General features: G+C 41.7%; 1 protein-coding gene across 3 annotated transcripts in view; it reads left to right on the top strand.

The window, feature by feature from the left end:
- Positions 1–3,888: 3,888 nt before the first annotated feature.
- SKAP1 (src kinase associated phosphoprotein 1) overlaps positions 3,889–16,367 on the top strand; it is a 294,350-nt gene continuing 281,871 nt past the window's right edge. For 2 of the 3 annotated variants that reach the window (XM_079134745.1, XM_079134741.1), the window contains exon 1: positions 3,889–3,996. The gene's annotated coding sequence lies outside the window, so the exon portion shown is untranslated. The remainder of the gene's footprint in view (positions 3,997–16,367) is intronic. The other variant, XM_079134742.1, reaches the window with a different exon arrangement.

Below are 16,367 nucleotides of genomic sequence, written 5' to 3'. Positions count from 1 at the left end.
ACATTCTCGATTTTCTTGGCATCTGAGACTGTGCAGATTTGCTAGCTTGCTTGCTTGCTTTTGCCCACCCTGTTTCCCCTACTTGCTCCTAAGCAGTCTGCAAGGCTGGCTTGTTTTGGGCATCTCTCTTCTGATAGCTATCACTTCTACGAGTCTAATTTCCAGATGTGGTTTCTCTCCGATCTCTATCATATGCTGGGGATCTAACCCAGGATCTGGTGCATGCCAGCCAAGCACTCTGCTACTGAATTGCCTCCCCCACTCCCTAATTTCTTTTAACTCCCACTGTCACCCCACACCTTAAGTCCTTATCCCCTCTCACTTTGAAATTGCTTTCTAGTTGATCTTCTCTGCTAAGTCACCCATGAACAGGACAGTCACATGCACCATCCAAGATGCTGTCTTGATCATGCTTTTCTCCAGCTCTAAATTCTTCAACAGCATATTATTGTGCTGACATTATTATTCTTCAAAGTTTTTTTTTTCCCAATTAGAAGCCATTTGTAGTGGGCCAGATACATATGTCCCACCCAAATTCATGTATTTAAATCCTAGCCCCCAACATGATGGTATTAGGAAGTAGGGCCTTTGAGGTGTACTTTGGCCTTGAGAGCACAGCCCTTATGGATTGGGGTTAGCGCTCTTATAAAAAAGATTCCTGAGAGCTAGCTCATCCTTTCTAACATGTAAAGCTATAGCTAGAAGGCACCATTTATGAGGAAGCAGGCCATTATTAGACACTGTGTCTGAAGGCACCTTATCTTAAACATCCCAGCTTCCAGAACTGGGAGAAGTAAATTTCTATTGTTTATAAGCCACCCAGTTGATGGTATTTTGTTACAACAGCTGGAATGGACTAAGACACCATTGAACTAAGATTTTTGGATTTTAAATTCCATCTCTTTTACATCACTTCCCCTTTCCTAATTTAGTGACATGCATTTATCATTTATTTAATGAATTATTTTAGCAACTATATGCCAGAGTCTATTGAAAACTGGAGGAGAAAGATGAATATGACAAAATTGTCCCTTTTCTAGTGGGAAAACAGACATACGAAACCAAAACAAAGACAGGCAAATATATACAATCATTGCCAACTGCAATTAGTGCTAGGAAGAAAAGCTAGGAGAGAATAAGAGAATTCTACGCTGTTCGAGTCAGGTTTCCAAACTCATCTCTCCTACTGCTACTTCTCTGTTTCCTGAAGACGACTACTTCTCAGGGACCTACCTTCCAATAATTTCAAAAGGACAAGAATAAATGATACGTTGTAAACACAAGTAATTCCAGGTGCATCTCTAATTTATTGGTCTGAATAACTATTAAATTAAGCTACATTTCTTGGACATTTAGAATCAAGAATGTAATCTAGTGACCCTTCAGTTGAACCACAAGTCGAATAACGTATGAGGGATTTTGGTTAGACACAGTGAAGAACTTCCTGGCAAAAGGCCAGGAAGGAATCACATCAGTCAATTTTACTACAGTAATGCTGCATAACTAATAACCTAAACTCTCAGAGGTTGACAGCATTCATTTCTTGCTCACAGATTTGTGGACTGACTGAAGTGACTTTGTACTAGCACAGATCTTGTTCAGGTCTGTTCCATGTAACATCTTATTCTGGAACCCAGGCTGAAGTGATGGGGGCAGGTTTTTCTCATGGCAAAGGGGAGAGTGTAAGCGGTCAAACCAAGTCAAGTGAGTAGAGTTGAAACCTCTGCTTACATTCCATTGGTCAGAGCAAGTCACATGGCCAGGCCTATCATCAATGGAGCGGGAAGCTTACTCCTTCCGTGGAGGGGCCTAGAGGAGAGGGGACGGTGGCTGAACAATAATATACTCTACAGGGGGGAGGTTATGGAGTTTCCTCCACAAGTGGCCTTTATAAGTAGGAGAGATTGTTATCTATCTGGGTTCCTCTGGGTACCATATTACCTGAAGTATAGCAAAGGAGGACCAGAAGACATGATTTCTTAAAGATGCCTATTTTGGTACAGGAGCAATGTAATTTGTGTTTGATATCTGGTCACCACTGAAGCCCCTTTTCCCTTTTCCACCAGAGTTGTGCCATGGGGGTGATTTCCAGGCCAAGGCTTAATATCAGAGTCTCCGTGTGATTGTATACAAGTGACAGTCACACGGCAAACATAAATACAGAAGAGGCTCTGATACCATCTGGGAACAGTATTCCTGCCATCGGGCCAGCTTTGTCTGCCGCTGCAGTGCAGTTAACTCTAGAATGAAATTGGAAAGCTAACTGATGGTCAGAGGGGACTGGGAAGATTTTCATTTGTAACTGAGACAGGCAGGGTATAGTGAAAGGTGAGGTAAAAACAGATTTTACCAGTGGCTGGATAAATTCAGTTAACAAACATTTATACATTGTATTGAATTACTTCGTGGCCTTAGCATTTGAATATAGTTGAAAGGAAAGACAAAGGCACAATTATGAACTCAAACCTTCAGTAGTTTTGACTCCAAGGTTTTGCCTTCTGTACCTTTTCACCCTTGATGACAGATAACCTTTCCCTGTCCTCTACCCCAGGGTCCTCCTTCCTCATGCATCCTTCCTCCCCCAAAATCTGCTATCAAGAACTCCTTACATGCCAATCAGCGTGTCTTCCCCAGACCAGCAGCCTCTGATCACAGGTGATACTTCTGGTCTATTAGAAATGCACATTTTGGGGCCTCTCCTCCAGATTTGCTGAAACAGAATCTCTGGTGATGGGATGACTCTGTTTTCATAAGTTCATCAGATGATAATTTATGCATATACACTGAAGTTTGAGAAGACTGTGATTCTGCCTCAGCGGGTCTGGAGTGGAACCCAAGACTTGTATTTCCAATCAGGCTGCAGGTGATAATGCTGCTGCTCGCTGCAGACTACACTTTGAGTAACACTGCTTTAGAACTCAATCACACACATGCACACACACAAAATGAGGGACAACAGTTAAGGTTTGCTAGTCCTCTGTGGATAGGATTGACATCCTAGTGAAAGAGCCTCTAATGGTGGAATTTCAGGCAATGGCCACATTTTTTTTTTTTTTTTTAAGCCTGTTTTATCAGAGGGTAGAAATGGAGCCTCTGAAGCCACACTCTGTGTGATTGTTTTTCTTCCTCCATGTAGACCCAACCCTGGCTATGGATTATCAAAGAGGGAGTGTGGTGTGGAGGGAGAAGCACGAGGCTGGAAGTCAGGAGACCTGGGCTCTAGGTCTTGCTCTGTCACTGACAACGTAATCATGGTTGAGTCTTTTATCTCCCTGATTCTCATCTATTAACTGAAGAAGATGAGAGCATGAAATCTCTAGTAGCCTTTTTGAAACTATGCAAGATTATGATTACCTTAGAAATGATTTTATCTCCAGGTGAGTAATGGAGTCTCAAAAACATGAGAACCTGAAGCTGCAGACTTAGGAGCCCATAAAGTTAATACCTGGTCCTCAGGTGTGCTATGAACCACAAGGAGAGTTAGGCCTGACCCTGCCCATCCCACGTGTGCTCCCCACTGTAATAAATTGTAAGGAGACCTCAGGGCTGGACTCTCCTCCTTCCACTTCCTGTGTGACTCTGGGGAAGTTTCTGTCTTGGAGTTGCAACTCAATCCCGTTAAATAAAGATGATAATAAAATCTACCAGATAGAGTTATTGTGGGATTTAAAAGAGTTAATACACATCAAGAGATTAGGACAGTGTCTGGCACGAGAAAAGCATCTGGTAAATGGGAGGGAAAGGGAAGAAAAAGAAACAAAAAAAGGAGAGGGAGGAGGAGGAAGGTGATTTCTGTCCCTGCAGTGGAGCAGAAGTTGGATTCTCGAGCCCAGATTGCAGGTCTCTCTTTCTCCTGTAGGTGGCGCCTCCCCTCGTTGAGCGGGCTACCTGCGTCCTGAAGCGCTTTAGGAAGTAGAAGTTTCTTTACACCTCTGCTCTGTTCAGGGTTAGAGCGAGTCTCCTACGATCGCTGAAACTTCTGTCCAGGACAGCCAGGTATGGGGATCTTGAGTTCCTTCCTGGAATAGTGTTGCCTCCATTCCCCGCTGGAGCCTCCCCTGCTTGTGTGACCCAGGAGACCTTTCCCTGAGCGAGCTTCACATCCAGCACCTGAAGTAAGAGTTCAGTGGGAGTTTCTTTCCTGCTCGGTTAAAATGACAAATTGGTACATGAGCGCTTAATGAAAGATGCTGGAAACGTCCGTGGAGATCAGAAAAATCGCCTCTCTGAGCTGACAGCCAGGCCATCTGCATTCCCGCATTCCTATTAATTCCTTAACAATAAACGACAGGAGCGCCTAGAGGGTTAACAGCTTAATTTAATCTCTGAGATTCCTTCCTGGAGCATTGAGAATTAGAAAGGCATTTACAAAATGTTATCTGCACACCTGATTTTTCCCTATTTGATGAGTTTTCCCGACCAGTCACATCCATTTCTGACATCTCTCTACACAGAGGCTCCATCTCTGACTCGTGGATGACTGAATATTCCCTACAAGTCTTTCTTGGGTTCCTTGAACCATGGGACTAGGCTCTAAGTGTCACAAGATTTGACTTCTTTGCTGTTACCCCAAATGTTGGTTTACATTATTTCCCTAGGGCCTTCAAGAAAGGGAAAGTTCCAGAACAGAGCTAGCTGCCCCTGCTGGGAGTGAATTTTCTTTCCTATTGGGTGAAAATAGGAAAACTATGTTGTGGTAGCCTTAACCAGTTTGTAGAACTAAGTCAGGCTTTGAGTCCCTGACAGATCAGGAACTATTCTTTGGGGATGCCCAATTCTAATGCCAGTCCTCTCATTTTATGGATAAGAAAACTGAGACCTGCAAATATTTAACAGTTTGCATAAGATTGTATATCTAAGTAATGTCAAAGCCCCAAAGTAGGACTTGGGTCTCCTTACACCTGGGCAAATATTTATTCCAAGATAGGGTTGGCAAATATATCTCATCTTAGCTGCTAACTCCCATCATAGGTTGGTTGGGGTTTCCCAGGTCCTTGTGGGCTTCTCAGGATGTTTCCTGGCTTAGCAAGAAAGGCCATTTGGAGGTGTCTTACAGGAATAGGGAAGGAGTATAGGTACCAGATATTTTGCTAGCCCAGCAATTTTCAGGCTGTTTCTTTGGCTCCATTAAAGTGGAAATGTTATCTGGGAAGAGTGATGCATTAAGCCATTATCTGTCATTAACACCTTGGCTAGAATGTATTTAAGATTAGTTTGCTAGTTGCCCAGCAGGTCCCTAAGGGAATTAGAGTTTTGACTGGAATAGGGGCCTAGGGAAGGACACAGGGTCCTGCCCAGAAGGGGTGAAATGTTTGGGGGCAAACAGGAGTGATAATGAAGTCACTGGATATCCAGCAGAAGGAACTCAGAGAGATAAAGTTAAAGGGAAGAAGTGATGCTGAAGACATTTTCCTCAATTCCTTGGTTTTACTTGGGCATGGCATGATTTTTTTATCAGGTACACTGATTGATCCTCGATTTCTTGTATGTAAAATGAAAAATTAGACTAGATCAGAGGTTCCTGTGTCTATCTACACTTCAGAATCACCAAGGAAGACCAAATCCCGCCACCACCCCTCCGCCTTAAATACTAATGTCTGGATCCTATCCCAGGCCAATTAAATCAGAATATATAGGAGCGGACCCTGCTCCCCCCTTTCCTAGCACTTTTCTATAGAACACCCTGGTACAATCATTATAGTATATAGTCCTTATCCACACACTAATGTATTTTATATACTTAAAATCCCAGATTCGGTACAATTTTAAACTCTGAATATAGCAAAGTGCAGAATACTTAGAGCCTCAATAGTTTTTACTGTAGCGTGAATAAGGTGTATAGAGGTCCTATTTCAGTTCATCAGTTGAAAAATACTATAACTGACCGGGCTTCTTTCATCCTCTTGTGCTTTTTATACCCTTAGTGTTGGTTTTTGGTCTTTAGCCCTTTAGAACTGTTGTTGCATGATTGTTGTGGTTGAAGAAATCTTGTCTTGATACTATGTTCATAGACATGAAAGAAAGGATGAGAGTCCCATGCATATGTATCCTTTTTAACTAGAAGAAAAAAATGTCCCCAGGCATCACCCAGCAGTCGTCTTCTTATCTCTCATTGCCCAGAACTGGGTAATATGACTATCTTGAGTTATAAGGGAAGTTGGTAAAGCAAGAATCTAGTATTTTCAACTTTTGTTAAAAGAGACAGCTCTTCCAGAAGTATATTTGGTAAGCAGTTAGTACAACAGATGAGACAAGGAACACAATTAAATATCCAAAATGTAAGCTAAGAATTTAAATACATCTGCTCTTTTATATACTACTTCTGTTACCAGTTAAAGCCATTTTTTTCTTATCTGTGGTTTTAGTTCCTGGGACCACATCATCCTACCTTGGTTGGAAGTATGAAGGAAGATCAAGCCCATTCAAATGTGTTTTGTTAACTTTGCTGTGGCTAGAAATATCCTTCCAATAGCAGACTGCTGTCACCTGGAGTCTGATTCCTCCACCCCATCTTGCTAACTAATCTTAGGGTGTTTAGACCTTTAGCATACCCTTGAACAAGAGAGACCACCCACTTTCTGGCATTTGCTTTCCTCTTCAGATCCTCAGACCACTGGTGTTTTTCTGTCCTTGATATGTGCAAAACCCGCTAGTGATTCTGTTTCCCCAAGAGATAAACTGGGTTCAGTTGCTGTGTGTGTGTGTGTGTGTGTGTGTGTGTGTGTGTGTGTAGCATGAGTATAGTCATAAAGCTGAATGCCTATGGGACAAGCCAATGTGTAAGCATTGAGGAGGATGCCAAACAAAGGAACCATCAGCTTGGTTAATCACACTGGGACTAGTGCCTGGAAAAATTTGATATTTAAAAAGATGACCTTTGGTTAATGAGTGAATTTTCCTAATACATAAAGGGTTCTTACAAATCTATAATACAAATCTTTAAAAAGGACAACTACCCTCCATGAAAAGAAGGTAAGAAGTAGAACTAGTAATTTATAAGTGAAATAATATGAAAGGCCAATTGAAGCATTTCTGAAAGTTCACCCTTACCAATAATCAAAGAAGTGTTAACTGCAGCATACACCAATTCTGTCAACTTGACAAGGCTTAAAAGGGTTATAAATATAAATGTAATATCTAATGTACTAGATAAAATTAATTAGCACTTAATATCTTTCCACTATTTCTGGTGTGCTTTTCTATACAGCAGAGTTTAGACAGTTAAATACTACATTTTTATAGACTGCCTTGTAGCTGGGATTCTGGATGTGAATTAGGAACCAATAATTAAATGCTATTTTTTTGAGATTTGGGTGAGGTTATCTGCTTAGCTACAATTCCGCTGGGTAGATTCTTTAAATTGCTGAGCCATGCGGACATAGTAGATTTCACAATAGCATGTGTATGATGCTTTAAGTAAGTTAAAAAGCAAGTTTCCTGTATACCAGTTTGATGAAATATTTAGTTTCACCTTTGACTCTGGCTTCATGGTCTTGAACAGGTTACCTATCTCTGAGTCTCAGTTTCCTCACTTGTATTGAGAAAGAAATGAAATTTATTGCATGACTCCTGCCACCTCCAATAGCCTGGCTCTATGCCAATCAAACAGTACTGGCTCCTTTCTCTTTAGGAGAGTTGGACATGCAGGTGACTTAACCTGCCTTCAAGGCCATCAGGGAAAGCCAGACTCCTGTGGTAGATCAAAGTGCATTCTTTGGTCAACTCATTTGACCATGGTAGAGACCATACATACTCTCAATGTACTATGTGCCCTTCCATTTTAGTTCTATGATTCACCTATGTAAGTGCATGGTTTAGACATGGTCTTAGAAGTCCTTAAAACTCTCCTGCCAACTATTTCTCAATTCCCACTGGGTGGGAGCTTGACTGGGAGAAAGGGTTCCCAAGGAGGGCAAAACTAAATGAGGTGCCACCATGAAGCCCACTGGCAAGCTTGGGGGCAGCATAAGAGTACTTCGGTCATTCACTCAAACATTTATTAAAACTCCTTTAAATGCTGAGCACTATATTAGATATTGTGGATACAGAGATGAATAAAAATGAATCCTGGTTCCTAAGGCAGATTCAATCTAGTTGACAGGAGATGGGTGAGCCAGGGAACCACATATAAAATGGGCAAGAAAGTGTCACACACACACATGCACGCGTGCACACACATACCTCCAGTACATGCACTGAAGAAGAAGCAGTCAGTTATTCTTGGAGAACAAATCCCACGGAGGCAGTATTGTTTTCTTAAAAAGATGCTGCTATTACAGGAGTATGTGGGGGGCCAGAGTGGAACAAACTGCAGCTTCATGGTAGATTTTACACAGGGCCAATCTTGGTGGGTGGGGTTTGGAAAAAAAGCCCTATTTCTTGATAAGAATGTGAAAAACCTTTTATTGTAATTGGATAATGAGGCAAAATAAATTTATAGATAAACCAGAGGTGAAGTTGCATTGGAATCCTTGGAGGGTGAGGTGCCTACCCAGCAACCCCGTCATAGTAGAGACGTAGGAAATAGCCTGTGGTGGCTGAGAGCCTGGGCTGTGCTGTCACACTCCCTGGGTTTATACCCTGGCTGTCACCTTGAGTGAAATACTTACCATTGACTGGGGATGTAGCTCAGTTGGTAGAGTGCTTGCCTCCCAAATACAAGGCCCTGGGTTCGATTCCCAGCACAAAAAAAAAAAAAAAAAAAAAAAAAAAAAAAAAAAAACCACACAAAACAAGATCATCCCTGGTTCTAGTTCTCTTATTTGTAAAAAGAGGAGAAAATAATGCCTGACTCATGCAGTTGGGAGGATGAAGTGTAATAATGCCTGGAAAGGACTTAGTATTTGTGGCAACAGCCATGTATTTTCTGAGAAGAGTTCTATGAAACAGAAATTACCCAATTCAAGGATAGAGAAATTCTAACTCTAGTTCAGTATCTTTTACCTCACTGAGGAAACCAACAGCTATGCCATGGTGTTCCAGGGACCTTGCAAATCTTTTTTATAACCCTTTTGCCTGCCTCATGTTCTCATCCAATGCGTTTGTAATTACAACCATGCCTCACATGCAGAAAATTCAGGACAGGAAAAGTTGAGTATATTAAAGAGATGCAGCTAGAGTTCTTTATTCATATTACACAATAATTATTTGTTTTAAAGGAGAATTAACCTTTATGAAGTTAATTTCCTATGTACATGCAAAACTGAATGCAGAATATAAAAACATTTTGCATACATCTATATTCCTAGAATTATGAAACCTTAAAGATGGAACTAGCCTTAGGAATCATCTAGGCCAGGCCAGGCACAGTGGCACATGCCTGTAATCCCAGTGACTCTGAAGGCTGAAGCAGGAGAATCGTAAGTTTAAGGCCAGCCTCAGCAACTTAGCAAGGCCCTAAGCAATTTAGCGAGAACTATTCTCAAAATAAAAAATAAAAAGGACTGGGGATGTGGGTCTGTGGTTAAAGGCCTCTTGGGCTCAATTCTTAGTATTTAAAAAAAAAAAAGGAATCCTCTAGGATAGTGGTTTTCAAATTTTTATCGTAGCACTCCTATTTCTTTAAAAGTCTTAGATTTCTAAGGTGCATGATGCAGATGAAAGCAGACCTACTCTGATTAAACCAGGGATGAAGCGGTGGTGCACTCACCCTTTTAGTTCTCTTATCCTGTCCCTGAAGTAGTTTCTAACCCCCCTCTGAGGAACACTAGGTTTCTAGAAACACAAGTTTTGAGTTCCACTGATACCCCTCAACAATCTCATTTTGAACATTCCTTTTGTAAAACTTGGCAATCCTGTATTTCTATTGATTCAACTGTCTTATTTTCTTTACATGATAGGTTTCTGGAGGGCAGGAACCTTTTTGTTTAAGTTAAAAAAAAATTCTTAGTGTACTTTCTCTGCATGTGAGTATGTAAGTCCTTGTTAAAATCTTCCTGTTAGTGCCAGAGACGACCAGAGACTATAATTATATATAAACATCCTTTATTGAATCTTTGAAAAGTGATTTCATAGAACCATAGAATTTTCAGCTTGAAGGGACCTTAGAGGACACATACTTTAACACTCTCATTTTCTGGATGTGGAAACTGGGGCTCAGATAAGTGATTTGGTTGATGTCATGGAGTGAGTTAATGGTAGAGCTGGGACAAGAGAGTTGGACACCTGATTCCTGGTCTAGGGGCTGTTTCAACCTACAACAGGAGACTGTTCTTACACGGCTAGAATTTTATAAGTTTGTATTCCCGAGAACACACTTCCTGAACAGTTAACCCAGAGAAGTGTCTTTATAATCCAAGGCCTTTGTTTTATTGTGTGTACATTTCTTTAATTATGCAAATTAAAAAGTACTAACCTGAAGAGTTGTTCATGACATACTAAATGGAAATGCAACTAGTATTTGAGGACAGTCCCATTTTGTTTAAAGCTTTGGCTATTTCCCTGAGGTTCAGCTGGTTGTCTTTTTCAACTGTCACTCTTGACTTAATTATCTAATAAACACTCAAGTCTTTAATGATGTGATAACCACGTGTTAATTCACATAAGGTGACATTAATGCATGACTATCAAAACCGTAAGAGTATTTAATTTACTTTATCTTTTTTCTTTTTAACTACTGCAAGTATTTCATATTATATATGACTCATAACTTACTTACCTAATCCTTTATTGACAACATTGAAGTTAGCTTCAAGTTTTCAAAAAGCTGCAATAAATTCCTTATACATACTTCCTTTTGCCTATGTGGGAGCACTTTTGTGAGATGGATTCCTAGAAATAGAATTACTGGGTCCCATTTTGAGAAACCTTGTGACATTCATTCTCATATTTTCTTCTGTTGCTGAGATTGCTATGAATGAAATTCCAACATCTCTGCTTAACTTTATAGTTATTAAGGTTTTCAGATACATGAAGTTATTTGAGCTTGTCCAACAATTTATTGTTTTATAAATGGGGAAGATGAGGTGTAGGTAAGTTAGTAATGCTCAATTCCTATAGCTAGGGAAGGAAGAGCTAGATTTGAAAATTAGGTTTTCTCACTTCAATATAGGGTTAAAAGTCCCCAATGAAAGCATGGAAGTAAACTATTCGGATAAGAACAAGAACATGAATGCACTCCCTTCAGGCAGCAGAGGCAGCTGCTTTGTGTGAATTGGCAGATATTAGCTGGCCTTCACCTTCTCCTTGCTGGAGAGAGCACCAGCTTCCCTCTCTGAAATCATTTGCATAAGTCAAGGGCTTAGGACAGAATCCTAAGCTTAGAAGGGTATGAGAGACTTTTTCCTACATTGTTTCCCAAGGGAACCAGAAGTCCCCTGTCCCTCTGAGCTGGGACACCTTTTCTAAGACAGGGATGCTTCCAGATACAGGTAGAGTGTGCATGGCAGTCCAAGCCTGAGGACTGTTCAGTTTTATCTCCAGAAACAAATGCCAGCAGAGGCTGCCATGGGGGAGAAGAGGTACAAAAGGGTATTGAGAACCAATCTGTATCTGAGATGCAGAAGAGAGAAGAAGCTCTAAGATTTGCTCATTAGACCCACTGAACAGACCGTTAGGAGCAGAGAAGTGGTGTGGCATAAAGCACTGTTTCTTCTGGAGACCTAGGACTCTGTTCTGGTGCATGTCCAGTTCTGCTCCAAGGAGCTGTTTCTAGCACGGGTGGGGCCCCATGAATGATTGCTGACAATAAAGATATCCCTTTTCTTTTTCTTCCCTAACCAAGGTCCTGTCCATGCTAACTTGTTTAAACTTTTCAAACTCATCACATGCTCAAGCAAATATGAAATGAAGTCTTTGTTTGACATTTACTGGGCACCTACTATGTGTCAGGAAGGCCCCAAGGATACAAAGTTAATTAACAACCGGAGTTCCCTGTAGAAAGACCTGGGGGTCTTCTCAACCATTTCATCCTTCCCAACCACAGTCTCTTGGGAGCAGAGGCTAGCAAAGAGTTAGCAAAGGCCTGGCTTGTTACACCACTGCTGCGGGCTGGCGATTGTAACGGGGCCTTAGAAAGCCTTGGGCCTGGGTTATGTTTGGCTTAGCCGTCTCTTCTGAGACCTCATCTCTAAGCTGTGTATTACGCTAGCTGGACCCAGAGAGATTTATTTTCATGACCTTTCCGGATGCAGAATCCAAGCAGGGGGAGGGAGAAAATCAGCTCCGAAGCGGTTAATTTTACTGGCTCCTAAATTGATAAGCGGTGGGACGTCAGTCTGAAATGAACTCGCCTTGTTCGACGGGGTTCTAAGACAGCGGAACTCAATCAGCAGCGGGCCGCACGGTTCAAGGCTGCAATTCATCCCGCCGTGCCTCTGAAAAATGGGAGGTGACAGTTCATTTTGCCAGTGACAGTCTGTCGGTCTCGCTCGCTGCTTCTCCTGTCGATTGCCTGGCTGAGGTGAAGCACAGCTCCGAGACACCCTTGTTTGGTATTCCACTCAGCTGAGCAGGATGGTCCCAGGACCCGAGGTGTGCGAATCGTACTGCCCCGCCGCTTGTCTTCCTCCCTTCTCGGAAGCTCTGAACTGCTCATGCACGGTTGTGGATCTCTGGAGACATCTTCCCACTTCCTGTCCCTCACCTTTCCCTCCAACTTTTACTTCCGGTGGGCCAGGCTTCTTCCCTTCTCTGGGACCTTCTTCCCTTCTCTACTCAGGATGGACCAGCCCCCAAGAGAGGGCTATGGGCAAGGCCAGTAAGGATGGTGGGTGCAGAGAAGTTACTGTGCAAGTTGGGGTGTTGGGATGGAGCCCAGGAAGCTGAGCCACATCCCTGTCCCACAGCTTCAGTGTTTTATTTTTTAAATTTTATTGGTTCTTGTTAGTTATACATGATAGTAGAATCCATTTTGATAATATTATAGGATTTGATAAATTTATAGGATATATCTTATTCTAATTAGGACCCCCCATGATGGTGAGATTCGGGTAGGTAATTTCGTATGTGTACATGGGAAAATGGTTAGATTTATCCTACTGTCTTTCCTATACAGCTTCAGTTTTTGAAGAAACCCTGAACAAGGGCAGAGAGAGGAAGGAGAAAAGGAGGTGACCTATGAACATGTGCACTTAACCCCCAACTAACACCTTCCTCCGCTACTTTCTACTTCTCTACAAGCAACCCCCCCACATTTGAACGAGAGCTCACTTATCACGTTGTTAACTTTCTTCATTTTGAGAACTGTATTGTGATTTTGAAGGGACTGTCTTGGTTCCTAGGATATACACTGAAGTTTCAGGGGAAAAGGAACAAGATGTGTGCAACTTACTCTCAAATGAGTTCCGAAAAAAAAAAAAAAAAATGTGACTTTATATAAACAGAAAAGAAGAAAGTAAATGTGGAAATAGTTAACAATTCAATGTGAGTGGTGTACAGGAGCTCTAGGTACTATATTAACTTTTCTGTAAGTTTGAAATTATTTCAAAATAAAAATATTTTCTAAATATTTATTTTAGTTGTTGATGAACCTTTATTTTATTCATTTCTTTATATGCAGTGCTGAGACTCGAACCCAGTGCTTCACACATGCAAGGCAAGTGCTCTACCACTGAGCTACAACCTCAGCTTCAAATACAAAATATTAAAAAAAAGAAACAATGGGCTTACCTTGCAGCACTTACTTGACAAGTATTTATTGAGGGCCCACTATGCACCAGGCATAGACGCTGGAAGATATAATGGCAAATAATATGGGAAGTATCTGGACACTCAGGGAGCTTACAGTTGGGAAGGGAAGATAGGTGGTAGGTACACAAGTAATTATGGAGGGGCTGTGAGTTTTGAATGGGAGGCACTAAAGGCAGGAGGAATATATGAGAGGGAAATGTAAGCCAGCCTGGGGGAGCCAAGCTTGGTTACCAGAGGAAATGATGTGTAAGTTGTGACTTGAAGCATGAGTAGGGGTTAGCTGAGTGAAGGGTAGGGGGAGGAGTCCTGCAGAGGAAACAGCATATGCAAGAAAATGAAAGTGGTAGAGGGTGCAGCTCCTCTGAGAAAGTCAAAGAGGATCGTTCCTGAAGACACCAGAGAGTAAGGGGATCATGTGAGGAGGGGGACATAGGAGAGAAGCAGGAGGTCAGATGTGAAGGTAGTGATATGGAGGCTTGTTAGCCACACTGAGGAGTTAAGAAGCACAATACTGACTGTGACTAAAGTTTTAAATAGGGGAAGGACAAGAGCAGATTTTGTATGTGTGGTGCTGGGGATTGAACCTAGGACCTTGTGTGTGCAAGGCAAGCACTCTACCAACTGAGTTACATCCCCAGCCCAAGAGTGGATTTTAAAAAAAGAGAGTGAGGTCCCTGGCTCTAGGGTGGAAAATGGTTTGGTGGGGCATAAGACTAGAGAACTTTAAGGAGAGAGGTGATGGTGGCTTAGACCAGAATGGTGGGAGCAGTGCTGGAAAGTAGCAGACAGTTTGGAAGATATTTAGCAGGTAGGGGGACAAAGAGGAATGAAGAATGACCCATGGCTTTCCAGATTGGGCAGTTGGAATATTCATGGTGCCATTACTGGCCTCAGGAAGATGGAAAGAGGGGAAGATTTGGTCAAATTGAGGTGAGTTGTTATTTCTGTGGAATCTAATGCACCCTGCATAGTTCCCAACCAACAGTGTAAAACCAAGCACAGCAGAGTTCCAGTCAGGCTGGAGCTAAGGCTCCACTGAGTGCAGTAAGGATCTAAGCCTCTGATCTAACCACATCTCTGATTTCCAAGAGCCCCAGAGTCCTGTGTAAGAGAATTTGAAACTTGTCTACAGTAATTTGAAACTTGTCTATAGTAATGAAGGCATATACAAGCAGATCTGAAGAATAGGGGGGATATGATGGGTAGATTGCATTTTCTTTCTTTTCTTTTTTCTTTTTGGTACCAGAGATTGAACCCAGAGGCACTTAACCACTGAGTCACACCCCCAGTCCTTTTAATATTTATTTAGAAACAGGGTCTTGCTAAGTTGCTTAGGTCCTTGCTAAGTTGCTGAGGCTGACTTTGAACTTCCGATCCTCCTGCCTCAGCCTCCCAAGCCACTAGGATTATAGGTGTGAGCCACTGCACCCAGCTTAGATTGCATTTTCTGTTCAGCAATCCTACCCACTTTTTCTAGAAAAAGCAATGTGCACTATATAGGAATTTTTTCTCTTCCCCCATTTCACTCATGTGGCTCCTTATAGGAACTGCCATATTCTTCGGGCCACATAGGGCCATATAGGGCCTGTCCTATGGCTTAGGAGACTACTGAATTCAGATCAATTACACTTAAGGCCTGGTTATATTCCTGCCTTCCATGTTCAATCATTTCATTGCTTGAAATCTTGGTGACAATTTCCCTTTTTGCCCAAGGCTATTTGATTTAGGTTTCTGTCTCTTATGATCAAGACCCTTGATTACTGCAGGAGCCTAAGGAAGCCAAAATGCTGGAAAGACAATGAGACCACTGAGAAAAAGGAAAGCACACAAGCGAAGTTAGAGTTTGTTGTGTGACAAAATATGAGTGGAGGGCAGCACGTGGCTGTTCTTAAGCCCTCCTGACCAGCCCCTGGGCTACTGCACTCTCTCTGTCAAGTAAAGAAGAAGCAATGCCATACCTCATCTGCAGCATAGTAAGAGCAGGCACTTTTAAAATGAGCCAAGAGAATAAATAAGAGCCACATGGGTTGACAGAGGTAGAAGAAGTGATGCAAATCTGAAATAACCCTGGAAATCTCCGAAAGATATAAAAGGAGAAAGAACAAAATAATTGCATTTGACAGATGAAAGCTATTGATCCAGTAGACTTAGGAGCAAATTGTTAAAGTGATCGTGCCTAATAGTACCTGGGAGACAATATAGACCACGCTAAAACTTTTATTAGTACAAAGAGAAGCAACTAAGGAAGCCCAAATCTGAGCCAGGAATTTAGTAAGGTTGGTTAAAGATGATAAGATTCTAGAAGTCAATGATCAGAACTCCTAAGGAAATAAAATTTGCTGTACTTCAGAATCCCTTTTGTTCTCCATCCTTTCTTGATACCCTGTCCTTTGAGTTAATTTTAATATTCATCCAGGTCTGAATTCTCCTGGGTAATGCTCACTGTCCCAAACATTGCTTGCTTTCATGTCCTATCAAAATTTACCTGCCTGTGTCCTATATCTGCTCCTCAGGACAGTTACTAATCTGATAAACGTATGAGTACTAATGGGATAAGAAGCATGAATATAGCAACATGTTACACCTCCAGGTAATTCACATCTTATTTATTTATGAATTCCTACTACCCAACACAGTTTCTGGCACATACCATATATTCAGTTAATGTTGACTAAGGTGAAATGGATGGAGTTTGCTCCCTTGTACTCAGACTTTTGGTGATAATTGAAGTTAGAGCT

This window comes from Sciurus vulgaris (assembly GCF_902686455.1).
Source record: "Sciurus vulgaris genome assembly, chromosome: 3".
NCBI lineage: Eukaryota > Metazoa > Chordata > Mammalia > Rodentia > Sciuridae > Sciurus > Sciurus vulgaris.
This window is presented reverse-complemented; position numbering and strand designations above follow the sequence as displayed.